General features: G+C 39.4%; 1 protein-coding gene across 1 annotated transcript in view; it reads left to right on the top strand.

Moving 5' to 3' along the window:
- Nucleotides 1-21,275, top strand: part of LOC308189333 (uncharacterized protein) — a 97,142-nt gene that overhangs the window by 33,892 nt on the left and 41,975 nt on the right. The window lies entirely within an intron of this gene.

The raw sequence follows: 21,275 nt of genomic DNA, 5'->3' as shown, positions 1-21,275 counted from the left end.
TTTTCTTAAGGGACACCTCCTACAGAAAGTAATACAATCTGATATGCTAGGAAGCTTAAGTGACAAGAGCACGGAGTATTTACTTTTCCATGTTAAAAAAAAAAAAAAAAAAATTCTAAAAGCCACGCATACTGTGGGTAGGACAACTACCATCTCTAGGAGAAATGTTAGAGAGGGTGCTAATGCCAGAGCCTGTATTTGGTTGATTCACTGGAGGTGATTCATTTCATCATTTGAAATATGTATTCTTCTTGCTGAAGTTAAAGAACATGAGGATGGAATACTTAAGAAGAGACAGACATAGAAAATGAGATTCCGGTCATTTCAGTGATCAAGAGCCAAATGATCAAAAGCTTTAATAAAATTACCTCCCAAGAAGAACAGCTCCTTTCTGATAAATACAATCATGCAACTGCTGGTATAAATCATACACATTTAAGACTATATAGTTCAAATATATATATTTATATTCATCTTAGTGAAATTTGGTGTACCTGTGAATCTTCAGGCACAAGTCTTGTTGCATTTTTTTCATGTACTAAGGATATACATTTTGAAAAATCTTCATTCAGATATATCAGCCTTAATAAAATCATACTCTGGGAAGCCTGTAAAAATTGTTTTATCTTCTTCATATCAGAAGACCTGAGTAGATCTATTTCTGGTTTTACCTTTTCATATAGAGACAAACACAGAGTTCAAGCATCTAATAAATGAAAGGCACAACTTAATCACTGTACTAAGCTGGCAGAGTAAGGAACAGCCTCAGTTTGTACCAGATTGAAAGGACAGTCAGTTTACAAAGCTGAAAAAAAACACACAATCCACCAGAAGAAATGTTGTCCATCCAAGAAAAGTTCATAGCTCCTCTCTCACATAAACCTGCACTGCTTCTACCGTCAGGGACTTTGTGAAGTAGCGAAGCAGGACAGAAAGCACAGGAAAAGCCTTCTTCTGGGAAGCTTGTGCTTAAATCAAATGTGTTGAAAAGACACAGACAGGGATGTCATTCAGGCTGGATAACTGGGCAGAGTTATTTCCAGGCTTATCAGATCATGTTCCACTTGCCTGAATACTCGTTTTACTTCTGTGCGTCAACACAAACTCAGTTGCCAGCACCAAAACCAAGATTCATTTCCTCAGCACAAAGGTCTTAACTGTGCTTTTCAGCAGGTTTTACTCCTATCCCTGTGCCCATGTTTCTTCTGGAATGGATTGCAGCTCTTGCATTCAAATTCTGCATTCACCGTGGCATAACTTCCCTCTAGTTATGGCTTAGACCACAGAGGCACACAGACTCAGACAGATAAGTAATAAATTTCAGAACAGTACAAGAAGTTGCAGAGAACCACAGAATTGCTGTCAATGTTTATGATTGGATTTTACAGGTTGTGACATAATTTCATCCGTTTATCCATTTTTTCCTGAGACCAGGAGTCTGGTCCATGGTCTGGTCTGCTCCATGCCTCTGAAAACTTTCAAGCACATAGTATCAAATCTGTTAAGGAGAAAATATTCTGCTAGGAAAATATTTCTTTCCCCACCTCCAGTATGTAGCACATTGAAGGATAAATACGAGCCAAGTTCATTCAGTCTGGTAATCAATTTATGAATCTGATAGCTAGAAACAGAGCAGTACTGTGACCTCTTAAGGGCAGATGCCTACACTGACAGAGCACACTCATTTAGCCCTCACAAATCCTGCGATGTTTCTCAGCATGGACCAACATGATCCTTGCAAAGCCATCCCAGTAAGAACCCCCAAATGCTGGATTAAGCTCTGTCTCATCTCCTCTGTGTTCAATGAATATATATGATGCTAACTAGCTTGAAGGAATCTTTCTTTTGATTTCCCAAGGGATATCCACAGAAGGTTTGATCCTGCAATACACTGAACCTGCTGAACATTTAAGGAAGCCAGAGGAATTTGAAAGTGTAAAGCAATCTCCTGGCTAAAGATATGAAGAGGAGATGTGTTGCACCAGCAGTGTCTTATGCAATGTCATGCAAAATATTTCCAGGATGGTATCTAATAAGACACACACTTCCTGAAGGGAACTCTTGCCAGGTATACCACATTCCTGAACATGCAAAGAGTATCTGGTTTCATGTCAAGGACCAAGTCAAATCAGAAGACTTTCTATGGTATCACTAGCTGTGTAGCTCACACCTATTAAGTCCAACAGGAAACATATTTTGCAGATTGACTAGAAAACTAAGATGATAGGACACATTTTAAATACAGATGTCTCCACTTGAGAGTACTTTTATTGTTTCTTAAAGCTTTCAAAACAACATTAATCATGCAAAAAGGCAAAAATGTGGCATGCCAGTTCAGGAATGGAAGAAAAGGAAACTGACTTTTTCACAGAAAGGTTTATGTCAACACGTTTCTGAAAATTTATCAGTAGTCAAATAACTCTAGTGACAGATTGAGCATTCCAGCAGGGACTGTGGAATGTAAAACATTGTGTTTATATTACATAGTTTATGGGAAAATATAGTCTGTTAATACAAAGAGTAAACAGATAGGTCTTTTATATTTCACAAAGGCACTTTTTTTTTTTCTCAGTTAAAATAAAAATAAAAATTATAGCAATGTTGATGGGAAAGCTTACTTGTAATTTAGAAACACTTTGAAATGTGTTCAGTTTGACAGAAAAAAAAAAAAAAAGAGAATTTTATAGTAGCTCATCCCCAGTATTCAAAGCTTGCTTTATTCTGGGGAAAGACTGGAACTTCGGAGAAGGACAGAAGGACTTTGGATCTAACCCTTATATGTGAAGGAATGACCTTTACCTCTTGCTATGCTTTGTACACCACCAGACTCATGGAAACTGCTTACAAATCAATAAATGGATTTTGTCTTTTTGTAAGTATCTGTAGCAGGAGGGATTTGTTTAAATGAAAAAGGCATAGTTCATTCTTTCACCTTCTAGATTCCTCATGATGGATAAGATTTAATCAGGGGATGAATTAAACATCTTACTTTTGGCATGCTATGTCATACAGATGTTTCTCAATTGTGAAATAACTGAGTTGTGCATGTGTGTGTGTGTACATACAGGTATGTATGCAGGTGTAAATGTACATAAGCATGCAGAAGTGCATCTCCTTAGCAGCAATGAAAGCACATAATCAATGCAGATTACATTTAAATCCAGTCTGGTAATCCTCTGCAGAAAAGCTGGAAGGATAGTTGGTACTTCAGAGGTTCCGCTGACCACTTCTTCCTACTCTGGAGATGCTGAATGGAAGTCTCAGGTGCAGCATTGCCAAAACTGTGCCCCAGAACTGCTCCTGTCTGCCTAGGACTGTGGTGCGAAATGGCCTTCACCCCTCATGTAAATCCTGTGTCTCCAGCCAGCCTTCCTGCAAAGCTGGTTGGAGACCAGCTAAGAATTTGGATCTACAGATTGAGGGAGGGAGAGATGAAGTGTAACAGTGAATGTCAGACTGTATTTCCAGTTACATCAGACCAAGCCTACAGTAAGTTTGTTTAAAGCAAGGATATCTTTTTTTTTCCAGATTTTCTTTGGTGTAGCAGAAAAGAGAGTTTGTCCCTGAGTATTTATGTCTTTCAAAAATCTCAGTCAGGCAGAAAACACTTTTTAGTCAGTCTCTGAGATGCTAATGAAACCCAGAGTAACCCACTGATATGCAAAGTATCTCATTTAATGGATTTACACACACACACACAGATATACATACACAGTGAAACTGAAAAAAAAAATCTAAATCTAAGGCAAAAGAAAAATCCTCAGGACTAGATACAGTACTCTTTAAGTACAGAGCTGTTTAAAATATCAATCTCCTTATTGTAATTTGATGTGTGAAATTCAGGCGTGCATTTACAATTCAGATCCCGTTCCTTAGGGATTCCCATTTAGGGCCTGTTCTTATGATTTATTTAGTGCCTTTCTTCACTTACTTATGCTTGAGATCGTTAGGTATAATGCACATATATGCACAGAGATAAAATGTTTATCATCATTACTTCAATGAAGTCATTTGCCATGCCTGACACCCTCTAATGTCCCAAGTGCTTCAACCCACTGGCTCATTTGCCTGGCCTTGCTCTCTCTCCAATTTTTCATCTCAAATTCTCAATGTGTTCCCTTCATCAATCACGGAAGTTTAGCGGGTAGCAGGAGGGAAGGCAGCAGAATAATTACCCAAATATAACAAAAGAAGGTCCCCTCTGTGCTGCAGGAGGGACGTGGGAAGGACAGAAAATGCATGAGTGTGTACTTCATGCTCCCTTGAAAACATTAATGATGTTTAATGGAAGGCAAAGAACCCAGTGGAAGCCAGCGTGGTCTCAAAACTGTGCCCCACATCACTAGTCTGAGGACCTGGTGCCTTCCTTTGTTTCCTCTGGCTGCTCTGCTTCCCACTGTCCCCGGCTGCCAGCATTTCCCCACCGTTGACATCTGCAGTCAGGAACCACATTGAATGTACTCCCTTTGATCTATTTTTCAAAAAACAGGATCCAAATCACCGTGCCCTGACTACATTCAGCTAATTGGCCCTTGCTTTCGATGACATCCGTGGAGTGGGGCTGAGCAAATTGAAGATGAAAGTGTGGGCAGGGGTGGGGGCAGGGGGAAGTCAGCATGGCCCGGGGCACAAAATCACACAACTGGGGAGAGGCAAGGAGGCTGAGGGGTCTGGGGCAGCCCTCAGGTGGCTCTGTGTGAGGTGGCTTTTCTGCTTGGAGAGGAAGAAGATTGTGCTTTCATATCCCTCGGCCTCCCCGGTGCAGAAACCAACTGCAGCATGGTATTTCCCCATGACTTGAAAGCAGGAATGTACAGGCCTGGCAGACCACATTGCCAGGGAGGCAGACCCTGTAGATGTTCACACTCAGGGAAACAAATGTTTTTAGGGTTTCCTCAGAGCTTGGTGAAATGATGGTTGCTGTTGTGTGCTACATCAGGGAAGAAGCAAATCGGTGCAGCATTCAAACATTAGACGTACCACTGTGGCTTGCCCTAGTTAGGACTCCAGAAAAATGAGCTTGATAAAATGATAGTCCAGAGTTGGGTCAAATTAAAAAAGAAAAGTGTCTCATAGGCCACAAAACCAGCACACAGTAAAAAGCAATCCTCTTGAAACAGAATCAAACAACATGAGATGGAAATGAACAACTATTTTTTTTTTTCCCAGTATGTCCATGCTGGGCTTTGAACGTTTGCTCGAACATTAATACTCACCACACTCAAAATACAACCAGTAGTGACAAATAGCAGAAAGAATACTCACAGGTCTCTGAATGCTCCTGGACACTTCAAAGAATACAAAATAAACAAATAAACATAGTAAAAACCTCATTTTTCTTTCAGAGCATCTTTCTCCCTTTCCCCAAATATGAAGAACGTTGTTTGCAGTGCACCCAGAGGATGGGGCTCATAGATGATCACGGAAAAACTTTCCTGTGGGGTGAATGCGATCTCCACAGAAAATGCCATAACAATGGCTGTCTTTAATGAAAACTTGGGAGATTTGGTCCTGGAATGCATCTACTGAGAGAGACAGACATCCTACCAGGGAATTCCCAAGCTGTTTGTTTGCACACAACTAAAGTGAAAAAAAGGGAAGATGAACTACTCATACTGGGATAATGGTTAAAGTCAGCACCTCTAAAGAAAAGTAAATTTTTGTGATTTATTTTTTTAGGGAAAAGAATAAGCCTATACAATGTGATACTTGTAATCTCCTCCAGTTTAAAGTGTGGCTGTGTAGAGATGTACTGATCTGGGGATCATATCTGGTCCTTCATGAACCTTCCCATATGAAATTCTGCAATCTTTTTTGAATTCATCTAGCGCATTAGTCTACACAACATCTGATAGTAATGAGTTCCACAATTTGATGAGACATTATATGGAAAGAAAACAATGGACTTTTCTAGATCTTTGATAGAGATTTACCATTTCCGTCCTCCTGTAACTGAGAATTGTGCTGGTTTTCATGTCTTTTCTAAGCACCTCAAAACCAAATTAGAAGATTCTATCTTTCTTGACTAGCCATCTTGGAATTATACATTGGGACCTTTTTCTGCTTTTTAGAACTGGCCAATTCCAGCTTAACAAACATTCAACAGTCACTCATTTTTCCTGCTACACAGTTTGGTCTATCTTCTTCTTTCTGAGCCTGCAGGAGGAGATGATTAGAAATACTATACTTGAAGATGATTATGAAGGAGATGAGATAAGGTTATGATTGTTGCTTCAATCACTACAGTTGGAAGAGGATTTGAGCCACAACATTAGCAAGTGATGGTTTTGTTATTTTTTTTTTATTATTCTGAAATATAAAAATTGTGCAATGTAGCACTGAAATTGAAAGGCTATGGAGAAAATATAAAGTTACAGAGGAAACGATGAAAATAAATTCCTCCAAACAGAAAATGAATTAACATTCATTCTAGGGGAATGGATAGACATGCAAAAAAACATCCAGGTATACTACTTCTCTGTTTGTTTGTTAATATTTAATGAGTTTGTTAAACTCATTTTTTGTTTATTAATACTTTTCATTAAAGCAATACTTGGAGTGATTTAAACACTAAAACAAGTGTCCACCATGTAATTTGCTACCCTGCATGTCATAAATGGTAAGCATTACGGAAATTAAGATATTCTATCAAAAAGTACTCAGAAATCTACTCAAACTCTGGAAAAAAAAATCAAAAGGAATTTAATTTTGTTTTTGTTTTTGTTTTTAGTCTGATGTAAAATGTTCTGGATTTGTGGACTATCAAATGTCCATCCAGCAGCATTGCCTTATTTTCCAACTGGGACTTACAGTTCTTGGCAGCCGTTCTGTACCTTTTACTCTCATAAATACTTTCCCAAGAGTAGGTAGCATGTGGCTCAATATATTGAAATTGTATGAGACTGCCACTCACATTTACTCTATGTCAGATTCAGCTCTTCTAGATGAAATGTACTGTGTAAATAAGAAATAGAGGAGAGATAACAGTTCAGAAATTGTTCTTTGTTTAAAAGCTAGGATGCTCCATCTACTTTCTCCAAGCAATTGGCCTCACTCTATTTTATCAGTGTAAATTGATGCAATGTACCTGAGAACAGAGGTGCTCTGGATGGTAAACATAGTATTGTCTTTTATTTTTGGCCTTGCCAACAACTGTGACATCCATTTTGCCATCTACTTAATGTAATCATAAACATCTTTAGACAGTCAAGACAGATGTTTGCTGAGGATGGGAGGTGGTCTGTCCATGCAGCAGCAGGCGTGGCTTGTGGTCCTGGCCAGGACAGAAGCAGTGACTCCACCTAGCTCTCCAGCCCTTCCTTTCCCAGGGTAAGAAAGATGTGACCCACAGGTGCCTCTTTCTTGAGAAAACAACATTTTTCTCCACTTCTGCTGCTGGGGGCATCTTGAGCCAGCTCTGCTAAGTTTGTTTCATATGAGATGGTCCGCACCTCTCAAGCTTCACAGTTCAAACAGAGGAAATTAAACAGTCAGAAGCTCCAGATGTGGCACTGTACTCCTCTTCTCTGCACTCCTCATTGTTACAATATCTTTGGATTGTTTTGATATCACATTTAGAAAGTGCCCAGATATTTCCTTTCCATCAATGTCCCTCCCCTATGCTCAATGAAACCTGTTCTCTGTGAAACAGGTTTTCCCCTTTCTTGGGATTCAGAAACTACAGCAATAAAACCCCTCTTTACTGCCATGCCAAAAGGATAAATGCAGTCTTGCAGGGCTCCTAGGTGAACTGGGACATTAATGAGTAGGGAAACAGCAGTGAAGATGATGGCTAACCAATCAATAATGACTGAATTACAGTTTAAAAACTGGATGTGTTAGGTAGTTATTAACAATGTAATTATTCATAAATGTGCCTAATTATTCATAATTATTCAGAAACCTTATTACTTCCCTGATTGTCATAAGTGATCTCCGAGGCCAATTATTATTTGATTATGGCCACAGGACTCTATGTTGGTATTACTTCTTTTGTCCTAGAAAAGTACAGAGAAAGCTAGTGAAGTGAAATTAATGGAGGACTACTGGCATTGAGTAGTTCTTTAAGAAGAACAAGTCTGATTTGAAAACCTCTGTTACCTTTCTTTTTAGCCTTTTCTTCAGGTTTCTTTGTTTCCTTTATTACAGAAGCTGCTGCTGCCTAATTAGGATTTTCTTGTTGTAATTGCTGCATTTGATATCTTAATAGCATTACAGTGAGTGTGCAGGAGGAAGGGGGAAAGGGGCAGAGGGACTATCAATGCACATGTTTGTGAAGAAACTGAAAGCTCCCCAGGCTGTATGACTGAACCAGAAAGGCCCAGGAGCCAAATCCCAGCTAGTTCAGGTATCTTGTAACTCAGCGGGAAGCTCTGTCAGATCTGGGTACAGAGTTCCTCACCACTGATGGTAGGAATGACAGCAACATCTTTCCCTTTAAACAAACAGTTAAGCTTGATTGGAATAATTTCCACAAAAGTGGGGTGAGGAAAATTTATTTTACATTTATCATGTAATGCTTAACTTACTGTTACAGACCAGGGAACTCCAACCAAACTGCAAGCTTGGTCAGATGCTGAACCAGATGTAGTCAGGGTGCTGATGTAATCAGACCTTATCATCAGAAAATCTGGGATTTTTGTCAGAAGATGCTGCACTAATCAAAGAGGAGCATCAGCTTCTTTCCACTTTCTTTTCTCCCCTGAAAACATTAGACCCATTATATTGTGGGGCGGCATTAGTCACGTTAAATTAGCATATAGATGAGTTCTGGGGGTAGGAAGGAGGGGGAGATAGGTTATGATAACCTGATGCTGTAATGCAGAAATCTTTTGGCTTATATATCAAGCCCCACAGAGCCCTGAGCTTGTTACACAGGGGAAAATTGCAGTTTCCCAACAGGGATGCAACCAGCTTCTTTTGTGTAATTTTACTGACAGTGTTTAATAAGAAAATACACACCCAAGCACTGAAGAATCAAGAACCGGGCTCCACAAAATTATCCAACTGTCTTAAAAATCATGAGATTTAAACCCCCTTTTTAGGTTCCTTTTTTCCCTTCTGGTTTCTGAACCAGAAGGGTTGGAAATCTTTTCTTCAAACCAATAGCCAAGATTGTCCTTTTAATGACTTTAGGGGTATAAAGGAAAACATTAGACACTGCAAGAGCTGTCAGGACCATTAGTGGCTCACAACCACTACAGTGTGAAAAGAAGGGCTGCCCAGCTGCGTGGTCATTTCAGCATCCCATGATCCAGAGTGTATGCGTCGTAGCAGGGGGTTCAAATGGAAGTACTGCAGTTCCTCTAACCCTTCCCCCTCCCATTATCAAAAAGTCTGTGACTAGGTACTGTCATGCATACATATTTAAGTGCCGTCCTCTGGCCAGATTCTGACCTCAGTTACACCTCTGTATCCCCAGAGCTGATTCAGTGATGGCAGTAGAATCTGTGAAAATGAGACCACTGTCCTCCAAAGGTACTCTCACAGCTGAAGATAGGGTGGAAAATAGTTGCATGCTGAGAGAAAGTTACCAAATATAAGAAAAAAAAATAACTCAGCAGCAGCTGAAACGTCTAATATGTATACACACTGTTCTGTTTTTTGTTTGTTTGAAAATCCCTTAGAAAGGTTAGCAGGAATTTTCTTCTTTTCATCAGACTATGTGATATAAAGTTAAACACTGGTAACCCTCTTTTGCAACATTTTCTACAGTTTCTGTGATCAGGAATAAAGACATGACAGAAATACAGGTGCAGAGTTGACTCCCTTCTGAGCACTTTTTGAAGTTAGGACTATACAGTCTTCTGTTAAAGGCCTCTGAGTAGTTGGCAATGGGTCTCAAATAACACAAGTTGCTGTGCTGAAAGTAGTATGAGAGGAATACACTTTTCAAGGTGTCTCTGAGTAAGAAAAAGGGCTTTGCATGGTGCATGTTCAATGTCTAGGTTCTTACAAAAAAAAAGTAGTGGGGAACATGAGGTTTATGTTTTGTTTAGAACGTATAAACAAATTCAGAAAATACTAGTCTTTAGATGAAGACTGAAGACTTCTTCCTACATCAGAAGTCTTCATTTCGTTGTGAAAGTGAACTTTCTTTGGTCATGCTTGCATATCTTTAGTCTTTTCTCATAAAAATCATGACAGCAATTCCATTTCTACATTTCTGTTGGAAATCAGTGCCCAGTTTGAAGACTCGGGATACTTCCAGGAGGATGTAACAAAGCCTGACACAGCAAGACAGAACTTTTGAAAAGCTCTTCAGCAAGTTCTGGCAGAACGAAAATCAGGAATCTTATTCTGCCTCAGTTCAATCCAAATCAGAGTATATCATAATACAGGATCCAAATCTCAGAGAATTGAGTTAGGACGCAGTCTCAGGTTTTGCAAGAGAGTTTACATATGTAAACAGTCAAATTTGCCTAGTGAATACGTATTATTTGTTTCTCATCAGTCCAGAGAAGAGGATGCATTGGTAAAAAATGTTTCTCATTTGGTAACTGAGCATAATTGGTGGAGCAGAGAAGAAAGTCTGACACATACTTTTTTAACATGGCTGCAGATTTCTGACTTGTAAGACAAGCCATAGCTACCCACACTGTCTTGTGCCTCCCTGACTTGCAATAAAGTACATTTCACTGCACGCTAAAGGATAAGACTTAGTTGGCTCTTAACACATTTGATGACAGTCATGTTTTGCAGAGGACCACTGCCTGGGGAATTAAAAAGGTATTTTCTTTCCATGAGTGTGAAAACCCAAGACTGTTTTTCACTAAGCAAAACAAACAGGCATCAGGTATTCTAACAATGAATTTAGTCCTCTTAGAAAAGCTAAGCAAAGTTCCATGCAAACTCTCACAGGCAGCATAGACTACAGACCTTTAGAAAAAAAAACAAACCAAACCAAAACAACAACAACAACAACAACAAAACAAAAAACACAATGAGATAAAATGGTTGTAAGTGTGTGTGTTATTTGCTCCCCCTCCTCTTGTGTCTTTAAAGGGTTGGAAATGGAAGAATGTGACTGCAGAGCATAATGGGTCAACACTGCAACTCTGATCGCTGGAGCATACACTCCAAATTTTACGCTACATTAGGTAGATTTTAAAACCTAATCTGCTCCTACTAATGTTTTATTGGTAATTCTATGAAAGTACAGATTGCTTGACAATAAGGGGGACATGAGAGAGGTACCTGGTAATCCACAACTTTGTGACACCCCAGTGACCTAGCACTTCAACGCATCCAGCACATCTCAGCTCATGTGGGTGCACTGTAACAAGCCTCCTTTCAGGTCTCATTCCCTTCTGCTGTGATAGTGAAGGCTATTCATTTAACCATTTAAATTTTTTTCTTTGGTGTCCACACAACTCTGATGTATTGATCTAGTAAGAGTGCATTCTGCATTCAAAGGTTAATGCATTGGCATGATTTGAAAACACGCTCCTGTGTTCAAATACCATGTGAGGAATTGCGAAGTTTTTGGCTAAATCTCTGACAGGGCTGTTGAAATGCTGTGCTAAAATACTACTCACACGTTTTCCACTGATCCCTAAATACTGCAGTAAAAACAGAACATCAGCAGCAAAAGACACTGGAGCTGCCACATTATGACACTATATGCTGAACTAAGTTAGGTTTTTGATTAACTCTTTCTAAAGCCCCAGATGCATATTCCCACTGTAACCCTTGTGTTTACACTGGTGTTCGGTTTTGCCACGGAGTGCTTTCAGGAATTAAACAGCTAAAAACTATTTGGTTTTGTATGGCTAACTTTGGACTGGTCTAGTTCTTTGGATTGACTTGTCAAAGGATCAGAGGCATGCCAGGGCTGGTACAAGAAAACACACAGGACTGTATGGCTGGCAGAGAGAAGAAAGCTGGTAGAGAGGTTCCATCACCATTGGAGATGCAGCTTCATGTCCAGGGGCCTGACCTCCAGCAGCATCATGACCAGAGCACTCCCCTCAGAGCTAGGTGCAAGTCACCCCGTGGACAGATGGGACTGTACCCAGACTGTGGCTGAACCTGCTACCTGGAGACCTGCTACATGGAGAGAGCAGAGTAGTGGGGTAGCGTATCTTCTGATCGGGCTTGTTTGTGTGTGAAGCCTGATCATCGTCTGGCTCTTGACAGACCTCATAGAAGAGATGAGGAGGAATTTGCTGCTTGCAGATCCAGGAAGGGCTTCAACATGAGCTGTGCCCGTCTGTCATGTCTGAAGCACTTCTGGTCTTGTCAGGAAACAGGCCTGTTGGTGGCAAGTAAGCATTACACCTTGAAATGATGGTGCTGGAGATTTCAGGTGCTGCGAAAGTCAGTTCTGCAGATGGTTTCAGGATTAAATGTGATATTAGGCATCTAAGGTGAGGAAAGTGTAATTCTCATATCTCCACAACTGTATCAAGATCCAAAGCAACTGAGAGCATCTCATTTGGTTTACCTTTTTTTGAAATGTTAACCAGCAATCCTTTCTAATAGAAGTGGGGATGGAAGGGTTGGACCTTTATTCAGTTGACCTTCCATGCAATTTAGAGAACACTTTGTGAACCTTCATTTCCTATTCCATGCCTACTGTAAGCTCTGCTCTCCTATAATTGTGTACTTCTTCTGGACAAACTTTAATTTATAGTTATTTTACTTCCTCTGTTTTATTCTAATAATTGTCTTACAGATGTATTATAAATAATCAGGGTCCCGTACATTACAAACAAGTGCACAGAGGCCCAGATTGAACAGTCAGGTTGTAATTCAGTCTCCAGGCTGAGAGGTTTGCTACCATACCCAAACCCTTAAGCTATATTCTTTAGTGTGGGACATTAGCAGGATCCCTCGATTGAATTACAGCATTGTATTCCATCTGGGACTCAGTATTGTAGTGTACTTAACATTGTACTACATAGGGAGGCATGAGAGTAATGGAATTTTACAGTAATAAGATTTTTTTTTTTATTAAATGAAAAATAGGCCTATAGGATACCCAGTTATGTAGCATTAGCAGAATTAGAAATAAAGATCTCTTAAAAACATACTTGAAAAATAAGCAAATGTTTTATTTTCTAAATATCATAACGTGCTTGTAATATACAACCAACATGCTGCAGTACTAAAGCTTTCTCAAAATGTAGAACTTATTATGGAGTTTTTATCACAATAATTACAATTACTATCAATATTAATATTTGATTTTGGAAACAAAGACCCCCCCCTCCCCCCTCCATTCAGCGAAGTATTTTGATACATGCCTCAATTCATCCTCACAAACACTAAGCTTATGTACATGCTTCATTAATCAGTCATTTTAAAGATGCTTTCTGAAATCAGTGCTAAAAGTTATTTTTCCTTTTTCATTCTGCCTAACAAATCTATATACCAGAGAAAGGCTGGTAGAATAGCACTCACAAACAAGTAAAAGAAGGGTTAACGTCAGTTCAAAATCTGCTGACTGACTTGGATAATATCATATCATGTAATTAACACAAAACAGACTAGAAAAGTTCAAATTTTTATAAGAAAAGAAGTCAAAAACCAGGCAGCAACAACAGAAATAACTCCCTATATATTTTTCTTTTTAATTAATATTTCATGACCAGTTAACTAGCAGTCTGTTATCTTCCTAATAAAAGCATTAAAACCAATAAAAAATATTTATTGCCACATTTTTAAGTTTTAATCAAGGGCAACCCCCTCAACATATTCTTTTTAAGCTCCGTGACATGGTGAATGATTAAGCTAAAAAAAAAAAGCATTTTATGCTAAAAAGAAAATGCTGAGCATTGGTTAGTTAATTAACAGTGTCCTTTGGAAGTGCAATAAATCTTGGAAATGAGGAAGAAATAGAGATAATAGTCTGAAAGATATAGTGTGCAACTCAAGTTCCGATTTCACTGTGCTAATATCAGTTTTGTCATTGGCTTCAAGATTCAGAATTTTCCCTTTGGTCCTTACGGCAGAGATGGGGAGTGTTTGGGGATCTCAGGACTCCTCTGGGAAATGCTGGGACTTGAGGTGTCCAACAACACAAACTGGAGAAAATGCAAGTACAAGCACTATGGGCTTTATTGGCCAAAATAAAATCTTAACAAGCCCCTAATGTACAGTGGAACAAATTTTCAATCACTGGAGGGTTATAATTGGGCAAATTGAAGTAAGCAGACAAATCCAGTCCATTCAGATGTGCTCTAACTGGCTTTTACTTCATTTTACCCTTCATTGTTACCATCTCCCTGGTTATTATTCAAATAACCAGTTTTTACCAATTTCTCAAAGAAAACATTTTAACCTTTAGGCATGGATAAAGTAAATTTATGTTACTACCACCATTACTACAACTACTACCACTATTACTCTTGTTGTTGCTGTTGTTGCTAATTATTACATGAATAAATGTTCATAAAAAGCAATAAAAACAATCTGAATAATGTTTTGGCAAAGGTTTTACAAGAGACCTTGTCATGTTTCAAAGAAATACATTGGGCAGGCACATTTCTTGATCTTCCAGGAAGGATTTAACTGGGAAGGAATTCAGATAGAGCTCTCAGTCTAGAGTTCTTTGCAGAGCTAGTATCCCAAATACCATGACAGACTAAAGGAAAAGACAAAGGTAGGGATGAAGTTAAAATTGAAAATGTGAGAGACGTGATATTGCAAGCTTTCTGGTTTCCTGAGGGACATAGACAGAAGTAGCCTGCAAGTCTTGCCATCTAAAAATTTTAGTGCTTCCTCCTTCCCTGTCCTGCCCCAGGTAGTCACCCTGTGGCACAGCCAAGAGAATGACATGCACCGGCACCTCAGGCTTCATCCTGGACCTGGGAGCAGGGATGATGCTGCAGAGGCTCATGTTCTGTTCCATGGCCACTAGCATGGGGCAGGAACTTTTGGCAGAGTGACAGAAAAGAGCAGGAAAGAGCACGGCAAAGAGCAGAATGCCTCACACTCCAGTAAATACATCCATCGCTTGGTCTGTCAGAGCCCATAGGTAGACTGGCACTGAAGCCAAGAGCTGATTCAGGTAGAAAGATTTTATCCACTTGGGGCTTGGACAATACAGAGCTGAAACTTTTAGCTGTTATGGACAAGTATATCCCCTTTTATTTAGTACTACTGACTTAGAGTCTTTGCCCCAAATATATTTTCATTAAAAAAATAAATAAATCTCATAATCTAGTTTGTTCCTATCTAAAATGGGCATGAAATCATGAACGTGATCCTATACGTTGCCAAACAACACACAATAATTCCTGTATGTTCCAGTTTCCCAGTGAAGAACAAAATGTATTGTACCACAAGTCCTTCTTATATATCTCTGCATTTGCAATGTGCAAGTTTATTTCCTTATGATCTGTAATCTGCCTGCCCTTTCAGGAGCAATCCCACATTAAATATTTTAAAATTTACAGATTAGTATTTGATTTAATAGATTCTAGACTTAAAATAACTTTGATAAAGCTGAATGATTAGTCAGGATTAACTCAAAGCCAGATTAAACTGACTTGTACTGCTGAGGAAGTGAAATAATATTATTTTTGTAGGAAGGTTTCTCCCTTTTTTGGTCACACTTTATGTTATTCTTCAAGCTATGAGAAGTGTAGAAAGGGTTACTTAATTATTTGCAGCTGTTTTAATAAATAGACTATAACAGCACAATAGCATATAACCAACTATAATTCCACACACTGGTAAGTATCTATTGTATCCACTGATCATATCTAAAATGGGCTTATAACAGCCATTAATTATTTATTAACCCTTTATAAACCACTTAGAAGTGAAATGTAAATATCAAGAACAGTCTTGTGGGAGCCAAGGATAATTTTTCACAGCAGGTAATTGGTATTTTCAGCTTGTACATGTGATAACTCTGCATCTCATGGACAAGGGTGTAGTTAGTGAGAATCTATGTATTTTTGTACATTCTTGTAAAAAAATTAAGTCCTTGACTACTGCATGCTTTAGTCATGGTTCCATTTACAGCTGTGCTCAGGGAGTGCAGCCATTTTGTACTTGGATGTGCTGCTGTAGAATCACAAACCACAATCACATGAATCCTATTATAAAAATAATACTTCTCTAATAACATGATATAAAGTTTTCAGGACTCTGAATATTCAATACAACGCTCTATTTGTTCTGAAAAATAAAAAGTCATTGACAAAGTTTTTATTTTTTTATTTTTTTTCTCTCTCTCTCTCCCTAAATTTCAATATCTGGGGATCTTTAAGTCACTTTGCTCTGACATCTGAAGTACAAAGGTGTTAGCAGAGATCACTAATTCTTAGAAATCAAGAAGTGGATCAGAAAAAAAATGAATATCAAAAGACACATCCTGCTTTATAATATTTTCAGTACCAGGGCTAAAAGTCAAAAAAAGTATTTCCAACATCTTCTATGTAATGCTCAACCCCTCTCCTCTCCTCTCCTCTCCTCTCCTCTCCTCTCCTCTCCTCTCCTCTCCTCTCCTCTCCTCTCCTCTCCTCTCCTCTCCTCTCCTCTCCTCTCCTCTCCTCTCCTCTCCTCTCCTCTCCTCTCCTCTCCTCTCCTCTCCTCTCCTCTCCTCTCCTCTCCTCTCCTCTCCTCTCCTCTCCTCTCCTTTCTCAACTTTCAAAATACTTTTAAACAGATTCGAATGTACATATTACTAATTTTACTAAACTTGCTGGAAACATAAGTGACAGAGTTTTAAACACACAACACTGGTATAACATAGTTCCATTTTTAACAAAGACAAAATTCACTACTTGACTTTAAGGAAAAAAAGACAGAACACTGATGTGTTTATGAAAAACCTGACATTTTATTGCACAAGCAATGCAGGAAGTCAACCTTCTTTCTTTTATTTCTGATTCTCAGCTTCTGAGCTACTGTAATCAACAGTAGTGATTGCAATTGGGTTATTATACTGGGCTCTGCATATCACACTGCTCAATCTCAGGAAGTATACTTTCATGATCAGGCCCATGGTTTATCTCAGCAAGAACAACTCACTTTTAAGGTGTGTCACCCACAATTAGTTTTAAATACTACCTGCAGTGAAATTAATTCTGATGCAGAAGGAGCGTGTATGGTGTACACAATACTTGCTTTTGTATTCATGCCTGGTATAAGCTATCTGTGCAGGACTGACAGCATCCTTGTTATCATCTAGAGGACAGTCTTCAACGGTCAATCAAAACCCCAAGGTTGAAAGAAGCAGACATAATGCCAATCAACGTCTTCTCGTTAAAACTGATTTCAGATCGTAAATTGACTCTCCTTGACCAGAATGAATCTGGATGTTTGTGTAGCATGTAAGGCATTCCTCAGACAGTTGGTAGCACCAGCAGCAAATTGTACAACATTCTGTGTGTCCAGAGAGTCAGATGAATTCTCCTTCATGGAATATTCCTTGTTCTCTGGGACCTACAAAGGGATTAGTCTTCAGTTGTTTTCATTTTATTAATTAATAAGGGTGATATTTAAATGCCTCTGAGATACCATTGGTAAGGATGACTTCTACATCAGCTGACTGGCTCTCAGGTCATACTCACTGCTACAAATTCTCCTGGTATATATGTTTTTCTTCTTCCTTTTTTCCTAATGTCACTCTCACCCCTTCTAAAAAAAAATCCTACATCATTGAAGTCAGGGTGTCTTGCCAATGGGGGCTTTCTCTAGACTCTACTACATAGCAGTGCACAATATTCTTGTTCGGCACATCATACTTCCCTTCACATTTTTGTACAATGAATCTGTCAACTTTTTCTGGTTTTGCATCTTTGGTTTGTAATACAAAAAATATTGCATTGCTTTTATTTTTCCCTCTCTTCTTATTCTACAGAATTGCTTTTCTTTCCATGACATTGAATCAATCACTTCTTTAAAAGCAAACCAACTTTTTTGTTTGTTTGTTTTGTTTTTGTTTTGGGGGTGGGGTGGGGAACAATAATAGAACCACACTAACCCCACAGTGTAGCAGTACAAAATGGATTTAAAGAATTTCAGCCTGCTAAACATCCATGTATTTCCATTGATGACTGAATTACAATGTTGGAGGTATAAAGTAATTCACCTCCTGGAGGGTCATTTTCCAATCTTGAAAAAAGAGAATTCCCTGAAACTAGGCAACTTTTGTGCCACCTTGTGGCCCCTCCTGTCTAAATAACAAATGCATTTTAAATTCCCTTATCTAAAGTTTTAAGTCTTTAAGTACATTGGAAACTTTCAGAAGTAGTAAACTATGAAGTAAGGAGTCAAAAAACACTGCTTAAATTATGAAGAGTTTCCTTCTTTGCTATCTTTTCTCACAAATTTTATTTGGCTATTTACCCCTCCAGGCACTTGTCCATGCCTTGCCTTTGCATAGCAGAGGTGATTATCACAAATGGTAATCTTTTTGTTACTACAGCATATTTCTGGGTTGAGATCTTGTCATTTCCAGACACTTTTCACTTAGGCATTTCAACGCTCTCAGCAGGTAAGTCCTGAGTTCACCCTTATTCTATTGTAGAAAATGGATCAAATTATCACCACCGTGTCATTCAGTAAAGTCAGTGTAGTAGCAAAGGTGATGAACCTTTCCAAATAATTATACTGTAAGCTGTACTAGCCACAGTATTTCAAGCGTTGCTGCCTGAGCTCAGTCTCCTCCATCTGTATTTGGGCACCAAAACTGCAGCAGAGTTAACAAGTTCCCAGAAGCTGCAAAGATGGACAGACCCCATTGGATTCAGAAGGAATTTGAGATGCTAAAAATGCCAGCCATCCCACATCTGGTCACAAGATAACTGCTGTGATGATCTTACGAGTGTGTTGCGTCTCCATAGTCCCACTAGGCTGCACCTCCGACACTGAACGCCAGTATTCAGTCTAGCCAGGCTGGCTCCTTATCAAGGCACACATGCAAGCCTAAGGCTAAGTGTAGAGTGCTTTCATAAACTGCAACTGAAAATGAATAGGGACAGCCATCAGTGGGAAAATCTGTCTTAAGCTGTGTGTAAAAGGCTGTGCACTTTACCTACATCATCCCATAATGACAGAGTTTCACAGACTCACTGAGGACCAACCCAACAGATCTGCTGCTGGAAATGGGCAGTCTGACACAACCCTGTTTGCTAGCCAGATTTTCTCCTGCAGTCTCCTGCAGATGGTATCAGAACACCATCTGGACACGACTCAGAAATGCAACATCTAAACACCGCTTTAGTCAGTAAGAACTGGGTCATGGGTTCTCTTTGTAGCTCTCCTTCTGGCATTCACCTGACAGAGTCTGACAGGTACTCTCTCCAGAGCGGGAACTTGATGAGATTCCTTCAATTAGAAGATCAAACCTCTTCCTCAAGTTTCCACTGTACCCAGGGATACTCTATTTGGAAAAGGACTTTATTATGATGATATTCATTTACAAAGTCCACCGATTTGAGAAATGGTCCAAATAATAAGTGCTGTCAGAGTAATTACAAGACTATGAGGCTAGCAGTGGTGGTGTTTGTTCTGCTAATTGAACTTAATTTACTGTGAAGATTTACAGTGGCTCCTGTAGCTTTGAGTGCACTGAGTTGTGGTTCTGCTGTTTATACCAGGGGGAGAAGATTATCAGGTAGCCCAGTGAGAACCATTACTGAAATGATCCTACATGGCAGGCTTTCCAGTGTTTTTTTGGACACAGCCAGCAGTGTGGGTAGCTATGCTGCTTCAGGGTGGCACATGAAGTGGGCCCTCTGCCTGCAGCTGTTGGGAATCCACCTTCTACATAAGGTGCGACAGGAAAGCCAGCAAGCTCCATATTACCCTTTTCTACTTGCTCTGCAAACGAGCATGGTGCTATGTATGTTTGTATCTGGAATGACTACATTTCAACGCATGGGAGTGCCACTGAGTGCATGTTGAAAAACTCTGTTCTGTTTCCTTCCTTGCATATGGCCTTAAACTGGGCTTTCTAATCATGGTGATTTACCGATGTTTTTGCCAGGCTCAAAACTGGATGGCAGTTTGCAATGGATGCTGGCAGACAACCATGCTAGGGTGATTACATATCTATAGGTAACCATGAGGAGAAGCATATCTGAGGGAATGCCTACAAAACTGGAATGGCCATGCATGTGTCCTCTGCTTGTAACTGAGCCATATGTTTACTTGTTGCATGGGGGATTCTCATTTTGTGGGAACTCATGGGGTTCTTCAGGAGGGAAGAGCTCATAGTGAAGGAAAGGAAAAAAATGATTTGGGGTAAAAAAGAAGAGGGGTAAAAGAGAACTTAGAAAGAAAAAACAAAACAAAACAAAACAAAACAACAACAACAAACAAAAAAAAGGAGACACACTGAACCACAACCCCAGCTGTCACAGACTGATTTTCAGGCTACTTCCCAAGGAATAAGCTTATGGAAACATTTTCTTTCTGCACTCACATGTGTGTATTTCTTGTTTCCATGGTAGCTTTTGAGGCTACTGACCAATATCAGTAGAATTTCACGGAACAGTAGATCTCTGAGAGATTAAGTACCTTTTACGAGGGCAGGCTGAAGGAGAAAGATCCTACTGATATTCCAGTCCAAGGAAAACACTTGAATCAGAGTTTACACTTTCTCAGACAGGAAAATTAAAAAAATGTGAATCTGTAAATGGTCAACTGGAGTGGCTTTATTAAATTATTATTATTAATAATGATAATTATTATTATTATAATTTGGGAGCTATCTTTTTGCCCTTTAAAAGCAGGGTAGGACCACAGTGGCTGCACTCAGATCCCTGAAATCACCATCACTATTCTGATTTAGATCAGCAGAGCTGACATTAGCTGAGCTGTGTTTACCTTCCCCCTTCCTCCCCATACAGAACGATGGACCTGAGATATCCAAGAGGTCAGCAATGTTAAAAGCTTTTAATGGATGGACTCATGACCATCAAGCAAGTCTGACATCTGAGTATGGGCTGGAGAAAATCCAGTGTTGTGACAGGTGCCAATTTGAAGGCAGCTGTTAAAGAATCTCCTCTCAAATAGCAATGCAGATGACAGGAGGTATTGCACTGGGTAAGCCCTCTCCTCTTTGTCTCTTCTGCCTGTTACCTGTTCTGCATTACTGAGGCTGACAAGACCCATAATAAGATCACCTGCCTGTTTTTCTTCCCCTTCCTCCCTCCCCTAGACAGAGATCAGTGCAGGCATGGGGAAGAAAGAGGATTGATTTAGATGGACCTAAGAAAGGTGTTCTCATCTGAAACCAGGTGTTCCTAATGCCTGCCATAAGATTTATTACAGTCTGCATCAGGCAGCCCACACTGAGCATTCCTAAGTAA

This window comes from Anser brachyrhynchus (assembly GCF_964034855.1).
Source record: "Anser brachyrhynchus genome assembly, chromosome: 2".
Classification (NCBI taxonomy): Eukaryota; Metazoa; Chordata; class Aves; order Anseriformes; family Anatidae; genus Anser; species Anser brachyrhynchus.
The sequence above is the reverse complement of the archived record's forward strand: the minus strand, read 5'-3'. Positions and strand labels throughout refer to the sequence as shown.